The sequence below is a fragment of the Populus euphratica genome, unplaced genomic scaffold, assembly GCF_000495115.2.
Source record: "Populus euphratica unplaced genomic scaffold, PopEup_1.0 scaffold320.1, whole genome shotgun sequence".
NCBI classification, from domain to species: domain Eukaryota; kingdom Viridiplantae; phylum Streptophyta; class Magnoliopsida; order Malpighiales; family Salicaceae; genus Populus; species Populus euphratica.
In genome coordinates, this window is record NW_011500208.1 from 192,041 (window position 1) to 201,110 (window position 9,070).

At 27.0% G+C, this 9,070-nt stretch overlaps 1 pseudogene; it reads right to left on the minus strand.

Moving 5' to 3' along the window:
* The window catches only part of LOC105112063 (UTP--glucose-1-phosphate uridylyltransferase-like), a 22,131-nt pseudogene that overhangs the window by 7,913 nt on the left and 5,148 nt on the right, over nucleotides 1-9,070 (minus strand).

Here is a 9,070-nt window from a genome sequence, read left to right on the forward strand (position 1 = left end):
AAAAAAGATGTCATCCTAAAATTTTATTTTGAGTCAAATTATATTTTTTATGGTTTATCTCAATTGCTTTTAGACCCATAAAGTTAACCATGTTACATCATATCAATCTCTACGAGGTTTTTTTTTCACAATAAAAACAATAATAGCAACATCTAAATATTTTTTTAATTTTAAGAAAAATTTAAGTTGGTCTGCAGCATTGTACAGGTTAATGATTAACATATACTAAAATGTCTAGTTATATTATTATTGTTGTTGTTATTATGTGACAAAGTTAAAAACGTTATGGGTAAAACATTATGCATACACGTATTGTTTACCCTCTCATATTTTAATAAAGACTCATTATTTTCATTTTGGTCCTTATACTTCTTCTTTTTTATGAAATTGCATCATTTTTAGACCAATTTAAAGGATAATTGAATCAAATTTGTTAATAGAGAATAAAATTAAAAAATAGAGAATCAAAGTAGAAAAGATACCATGATGAGTGATGGTTTCAAGTTCTCATAAAAAAATTATTTTAGTCTTGAAACTTTACAAATTATACCTATTAGGCCCCTCAGTATTTTTTAAATTCAATTTTGAAATAAAATCTTATTTTTGTTAATTTTTTAGTCTCTAGTTTTAAAGAAAAGAGAGAAATTGCTTGATCCAAACGATAAAGAAAGAAAATCGATATTGGCACCAAATCTGACCACCAAAATAATTGATCTTGGTATCAACAAGTTTCTTTTGGTGAGAAGAGTTCTACATGTGTGTTTTTTCACCTTGAAAGTTTCTTAAAAATCATATCTAAGCTCGATAATATTTTTTTTTTAGGTTTTTATGTGATTTTTTTTAAGGTCATTTATGAGTTTTTCAAGGTATTTAGGCTCTTTTCTAGGTATTTTAGGTCAAAACAAGTTGGAAAATAGCTTTTTGGTATAAAAAACATGCCTTATTTTTTTTGCCATTACAATGATAGGAAATGTGGGAGAAACCAAATGACGAGTCATCTAAATTTTTTTTTCAAAAAATAACGAGGGATGACTTTTTTTGAAAAAGAAATAAATTCCACGTGCAAGTCCTATTTCTTCTTCTTCTTGTAATTTTGCCTTCTAAAAAAATCATGCTTTTTAAAATATTTTTTATTTATATTTAAATTAATATTCTTTCTCTCTTATTTCTTATTTTTGTATTTATCTTTTTTTAAATAATAGTTGTTTTTTTAATTATTTTGTATGTATTTAATTTTTTAAGAGATTATTCTAATTAAACTATAATTTATTTTATGTTTTATATAATTGAAACTTATTTTAAAAAATATTTTTTGATAGTATTTCAAATAAGTGCAATCTTGATAGATATTATTTACCCTTTGATTTTATTCAATCAATTTTCTATATGTATCTATTCTTACTATTATTTGATTAAATAAAAAATTAATTTTAATAAATAGAGTGATAAAAAAATTATGTAAATACCCTATATTACAATATTAAATACATTGATATACATCGCCTTCTTGACTATTTCAAATACATATTTACTTATTGTTTATAACTTTTTGTTATTTATTGACACAAATAATTTTTTATTTATATAATTATATGCATGCATAAGCTTTTTAATTTACATTTAATACTTTCTATATAAAAAAACATGTCAAGAAATCTTAGATTTTTTGTTTTTTTGTTGGAAGAAAAATATCCAACATGTAGCGGAGTGCAGTCAAATAGCTATTAACAAATATTAAAATGCCTAGGATATTTATTGTAGCAATAATTTTTTCAGCCTTATATTTTTTTCAATTGCATCCTTTTAAGCCTAGAATGCTAAAAAAATTGTCAAAATTTTTTAAGGATTCGATTATAACATATACTAAAACACCTAGGATATTTACTATAACAAATTTTTTTCGATCCTTGAATTTTTCAATTGCTTCCCTTTATGCCTAAAATGATGGAAATTTGCCAAATTTTATTAAGGATTGGAAACTTTTAATAATAGGGTACCAAAGTGAAAAATACATAAAAATATAACAACCAATCTAATATTTTGAGGTTAAGTTCATTTTGGTAAAAAAATTCATTTTTTTAGGCATTTCTTTTAGTAGGTGTGTTTCCATGTTTAATATTTTCTTTCAATTGCTTTCGTCCACACCTACAATGATGAAAAAAATTGCCAAAATTTGTTAAAAATTAGAAAATTTCTATGATAAGGTATTAAAGTGAAAAACACCTAATATAACAACCAATCTAATATTTGGAGGCTAAGTTATTTTGGTCAAAATGTTTGTTTTTCTTATTTTTTTTGGTATTTAGACGTTTGTTGTAGCAAATTTTTTCCATCCTCCAAATTTTCTTTTAATAGGTTCCTCTAAGTCTAAAATGATGAAAAAATTGCCAAAATTTATTAAGGATTGGAAGCTTCCAATGATAGGGTACCAAAATAAAGAACTCAGAAATATAACAATCAATCTATTATTATAAGACTAAGTTCATTTTGGTCAAAATGTTTGTTTTTTTTTATTTTTTGTTCAAGTTATTTTGTTTTGTCAATTACATTTTTTTTAGCCTATTTGCATTAAATAAGGGTTGAAGTTATGAAAAAAGTATGAAATTAATGGTTCAAGAATCAACTAGAAAAAGACAAATAAAATTGATAGCTACTCATATGTGCTCACCACATTTCATTTTAGTCTTAAAATTTATTTTTTAATTGTTTTATCCTATTAAGAGAGAAAGAGAGAGAAAGTATATTGGTTGTCAAGATTTCAAAGATGAAAATGGTTAAAATTTGTGTTAATGAGTTTTATTTGACAAAAAAAGTTTAATGAAAATAGTTTTGAATCTTAATATTTTCTAGAAAAACATATCAAGGTTGAGAGATAAATATTTTTTTCGATTTAATCTTGCATTTTTAAACCATTTTGGGGTTGTTTATAATGATAAAATAGTTTTTTGAGGTTATAGGAAATTTTTATAAGGTATATTTGAGCCATAATAGGTGAAAAAAATGAAATTTTCACTATTAAAACACATTAATTCTAATTTTTCAACTGCTGTAATAGTGACTAGATTTTAAACAGTAAGATGACATGTCATTTACCATATTAAGCAATGTATTGTTTGCCTTCTTTTTTTTTCAAAATATAAATACATGTTTAAAATAAACATAAGTCATTAGCGATTAAAATGAGTGCTATGTGTGAATGGCAAGGGAGATAGTCGTGAAAGTTGTTTCCCATGGATTTCATGGTTTACAGTTGATGTTTTTCCAAATATTTTTTACACACTTTTTTTTATACCTTGTTTTTTTATTTTTAGTATAATTTACTTTTACATATACATTTTAACCTAGTTATATCATTACCCTCTAACCAAAAAGTAATCAATCAACCAAAAGGTAATTATATTTTTTTTGTCATTTTCAAAGAACTAAAAATATTGGAGCTATTTAATACATGCTGAAAAGAAAAATAAAAGCCCAAAAGAAAATTATATAATTGTATTTATAAATAAAACTAAGTTGATATAATATTGTTATGATATCAAAAAATCATTTAGACAGTAAATTAATTTTCGATCTAGTATAATAAAATTTAATTTAATTAATTAAAAACAATTAAAATTTCAGGGATCAAATTTTAAATTGAAATAAAAATTCAGCCTTTTTTTCCCTTTTTTACTATACAGGAGACATGTTTTTAAATGTTTTGGTCCTCAAGGTTTTTTTTTCAAATAAATAAATTAAAAAAATATTATTAAACTTAATGGAGTTCATGATCTGAATCATGAGTTTGCTTTTCAAATATTATCATGGTCTCAAGAATTAGTCTCAAATTTAACAAATTGATAAGGGTTTACCTATATTAATTCAATATCTCACCATTTCTTTCTCTCTTTTTTTTTCTTTTTTTAATCCAAACTTAGATTTTTGTTGATCATTTAGTGTTTTTTTTCCTTTAAAAAATTTGGTTTAGTGATTAGTACTTAAAAGTGCATTTTTATCATGGTTTTATATCATCATTTTGCACTTGAAATATCAATAACTCCTTAACTAAAATATGTTTTATAATAATGTATCTAATAATATAAGATACCTATAATTTATGGTAAATATCTATTTTTAATGCAGGCCTATCACATAAATGAAAGGAGTGATTGATGATTCATAAAGCATGTGCATAATTGTTGTTACTAGGATGGCAGAGTAAAGGAGTTCTTTTGTTAAAGTGACTCTTGAGACGCATCTTAGTAACCATTCTTAACAAGGTCTATTATAATACTTCCTGAAATATTCAGGTTTACAAACTCTCGTATTGTTACCACTTAATTCTGCTCATATACTTATTTAACATGTATTCTTAAACCTTAATTTACACACACACACTTTAACATATGATTGTGGGTTGCATATTGGATTATTACATTATTTATGTTCTTTTGTTAAAGGTAACAACTAAGGGAAAGGGATTGTATATAATTAAAAAAAAAACATGAAAAAAAAGAAAGAAAAAAAAAAGAAAAAAAAGAAGAAAAAAAAATGATGATAATAAAAATGTAGATAAGTTTGGTTTCGTAGCCTCCCTAACCTAAGCAATTAAGCCCGAAGGGGTGTTTTAACACCTAATACCCTAAAGTCAACTGACTTGGGAGCTATTGGCCCAACGCTTGTTACATGGGTTGAGGAGAAAAGCTTAAGGGAATCAAACATTGCACTATCTACATATCAGTATCTGCGACCCGAGTTACTAAGCTCGTAGGGGTGTCTTAACACCTAATGCCCTAAGACCAACTGGTCTGGGAGTCATTAGCTGAAAGCTCGTTACATGGGTTAAAGATGCATGATGTTTTTAAATTATATGTATATAGATTTTTAAAAAAGAAAAAAAGAAAAAAAAAGACAAAAATAATAATCCCAACCCAAGGAAGTTAACCTTAAACATTAGAACAAAAATTTTGTTTTCTTCCAAGAAAAGCCCCATAATTATGTGTTGATACATTGAGCACAAAAGAAAGGTTTATTAATATCTTGTTAAGAGGTATTGAGCAGATATATAAATTTAATGAGAGTTTGTTTATCTGGATAGATTAATGGAAGTTAAATGATGAATACCTTGCTTTGTGGAATTTGCAAATTGTTTTTCTATTTTACGCTTTGATTACTAGGGACTAGTAATAAGCTGGTTGGGGGGTGTGATTAGTACTTAAAAGTGCATTTTTATCATGGTTTTATATCATCATTTTGCACTTGAAGTATCAATAACTCCTTAACCAAAGCATGTTTTATAATAATATATCTAATAATATAAGATACCTTTAATTTGTGGTAAATGTCTATTTTTAATGCAGGTCTATCACATAAATGAAAGGATTGATTGATGACTTGAAGAACTTAAATTGCATGGATAAAGAGATGGTCAAACTTAGAGAAGAGATGTCGGTGCAATCCAAACCGGAACACTGTTCGGTAAATGGGTCATATCTGGAGCTATATATCTCAGATTTAGGTCCAATTTATATGGATGGAAAGGTAAGACATAGGCCTACAACTTTCATATGGAGCCCAAGATCTAAAAAGGCCATTATCAAGTCCAAATTGTAGAAACAACAAAGAAGCCCGAATCTGTCTTCCAGCCCGAGCACTGTTCGGTATTTTGGCCATATCTGGAGTTCTAGAAGTCCAAATGAGCTGAATTTTTTACACAAGAAAGCTGAGACAATTGCCTACAACTTTCATGTTTGCACCTGGCTCCAGTTTTGACGTTATCAATGACGTTTTGGGCAGACAAGAGAAGATAAGGATTGTCACCAAGTCAAAAGTTGGCCACCCACTTATCAATTAGTCATCAAATCAATAGTTCTCAATTTTGGCCTATAAAAGGAGGCATTTGCCATGCATTTAGGCATCTTGGTTTCCAGATCAAGATCATTCTCTTCCTTTCTCTCTTTGTATTTTTTATGCTTTGTTTTCATTAATATTAAGTTTATGCCTTTCATTTCCTTTCCTTTACTTAGTTAACTTTTATGTTCTTATTTTGTTTATCTATTTTGCTTTCTTTCATTATGTCTAGCTAAGTTAGTTATGTCAAGGTGAAAAGGTTACACTAATGGTGTAAGAATAAGTATAGTGTAAACTTAATATGGACTTTAATGTTTGATACTAACATGTTTTGTATTTGTTATCTTGTTCACTCTTTAATACTTTGCTTGTTAAATGATTAATCTTGATTTATGTTGTATAACACTTGGTACAACAAATGCTTGGCACTTTCATAGCCCATAATGTATGGTATAACCGACACCTGAGCTATGAAAGGAACTTGATTTGTTGTTAACATAAGTTATAATCATGAATGTTTGACGAGATTTACAAGTATTAGCATTAATTGAATAAGATGACTAATGTAATCATGTTAACAATATATAATCTGATTGGAACCTCCTTTGTGTGTGGTTTCCAATTCAATAATAAGAGTTTATACTATACTTGTTTGATATACCATTAGTGGAACCTCTAACCTTGACATTTGTTATTATTATTGTTTAATCCTTACATTAATTTTTCATCTCCAAGTTCTCATCATTATTATTATTATTACTACTACTACTACTACTACTATTAGTAGTATTAGTATTAGTATTACTATTATTATTAGTAGTAGTAGTAGTATTACTATTATTATTGTTGTTGTTGTTATTGTTATTGTTATTGTTGTTGTATTATTGTTATTTATAATTTGTACAAATAACCTCCCTGTGGTTCGACCCCGGTCTTGCCGGGTTATTTATTACTTCGACACTCCTGGACTTGGGAAAAGACAACAATCTTTTCATCGTGTCATTTAGTTCATAGCATAATACAAGAGAGTACATAGTTTACAACTAATTATTATTATTATTATATTAAAAAATTCCGTAAAAGCACAAGTAATTCACTATGGAGCAAGATTCATTATATTACCACATAGGAATGACTTTTCTCTCTCTGTAGTACAAGCTAAAGAATCATAAATTAGGGGGCAAAATCATTTTTTTATGTGGTTCATTTAGCACTATCAAATTGATTAGGGTTAAATCAGTCATCTTGCTTTTTGATACTATGAAAAGACTAAATTACACTTAAAACACACACAAAAAAAAATCCTTGGCATTGAGGGGCTGCTTGGTTTTTTTTTATAAAAAAAATAACAAAATTACCCTTATTAGCAAAAAACACTCAACTTATTAGGGTTTTTTTTGTCTTTTTTATCATGATTTTTTTTTGTTATTATCACATAGGCTAAGGGGTAACTTGGTAATTTACCAATTTTAGATGTTATCAAAAAAAATGGTTGACATTTGTATTACACGTGTCAGTATATGGGTATGTCCGCGGGGTTTGGGTGATGTGTACAACGTCACCTATTGATCAAATATCAGATTCAAGAGTGGTATTAAAAAGTGCTCAGCATCCCCTCCATTATTGGGCTGTGTCTATCTCTAATGGACCGTTGTTTTTTCACCAATTACCTTTTCTTTCCTTTTCCTTTTGATTCTTATGCTAGATCCTCTAATGTTTTTAGATCGATTTTTCTTTTCCTTTTGATTCTTGTGCTAGATCCTCTAATGTTTTTAGATCGATCCTTGAACTTGATTTTTCTTTGAATTTAGTTTATGCTCTTTTCGTCACTATTTTGTTATTTCAAATTACTTATAGAATTGATTTTTTTTTTTAATTTCACTCCTTTTTAATTTTTTTCATTTATCAAACTTGGCACCCATTCTTTTAATTGTTATTTTTTTATTTTTTTATCATTTTCTTGATTTTTTTTATTTTTTAATTTAATCCCTCATTCTTTTATTTAATTTAATGTCATTACCATATTTGATCTTTATTTTTTTGATTGCTACTTTTTTTGTTTTTTCCTTTTCTTGATCTATTTTATTTTTTAATTTCATCCCTCATTATTTTATTTTATTTTTGTATTTATCATATTTAATCATTGTTCTTTTGATTGCTATATTTTTTTTTTAATTCTTGATAGTTGAGAATTTTGCTTCATGTTTTTTTCAAGTTTACCTTTTATAGATAACTCGTTCTTTCAAGTTTACCTTTTATAGATAACTCGTTCTGATGACTTAGGACATAAGTTTTGAAGATTTACCTAATTTGATTTTGGTTTTTTTAGTTATTTATTTATTTTTTTAATTTATCATTCAATATTATATTATTGAGACTTCAACTTCATGAGTTTTGTTGTTTATATTTTTATAAAGTTATTTTCATTTTGTATCGTGAATCGCAAGTTAATCAAATTAATCCAGGTTGATTCAAGTTTTTTTTTTTTTTTTATCTTTTTTAATGAACCTCTTTCTGGTTTTACTCATAATTATTTTATTGTTCTAGACATTCATTATTTTATTTAGTCTTTTAATTATTTTATCTGCCTAAGAGTTGATATCTCCATTGTTTTATTTAGTTATTTAGTATTTTTATAGGGGTTAATAAGCCATCATAACTTGAAATTCTAAATTTTAAAACAATATCATTTAAGTCAAACCAAAGTTAATCAAGGCAATTATTGCCTGATTTAATTTAAAACCCATCGCACGCTAGTTCTCCACCAGTTCTAGATTGAACTTCGAGGCCAGGTTTAATAATAATAGTCTTGATTGTTAGGTTTTCACCAGACTTGATGTGAACTAAATACGGACATCAACAAAATTTCCATGAGATAATAAGAAATGCAGAGAGTCATCATCACCGTAAACTTTCCAATAAACTAATTGATAGATAATTGAACAAAAAATTGGATCATATATATTAAAATGTAGCAGAAGCAGTTTTCACACCCTCGAGTATACCAGTTCTTGTTATAAACAAGGAAGACTTGTATGCTGCAAGATAACTTCGAGATTCAGACAACTGCAAACTGAATACATCTCTTATTGCTCTAGCAAAATACATGGGAATTGCGACATGAAAACAAGGCTGCTCAAAGTCTTTCTTCAAAACATTGTTGCGCCAGGCAACTTTCTTAGAGGTCCTCGGGGCCATTAATTTCCTGGGCACAGAAAAAGAGATTGGTAACTCCATGGTG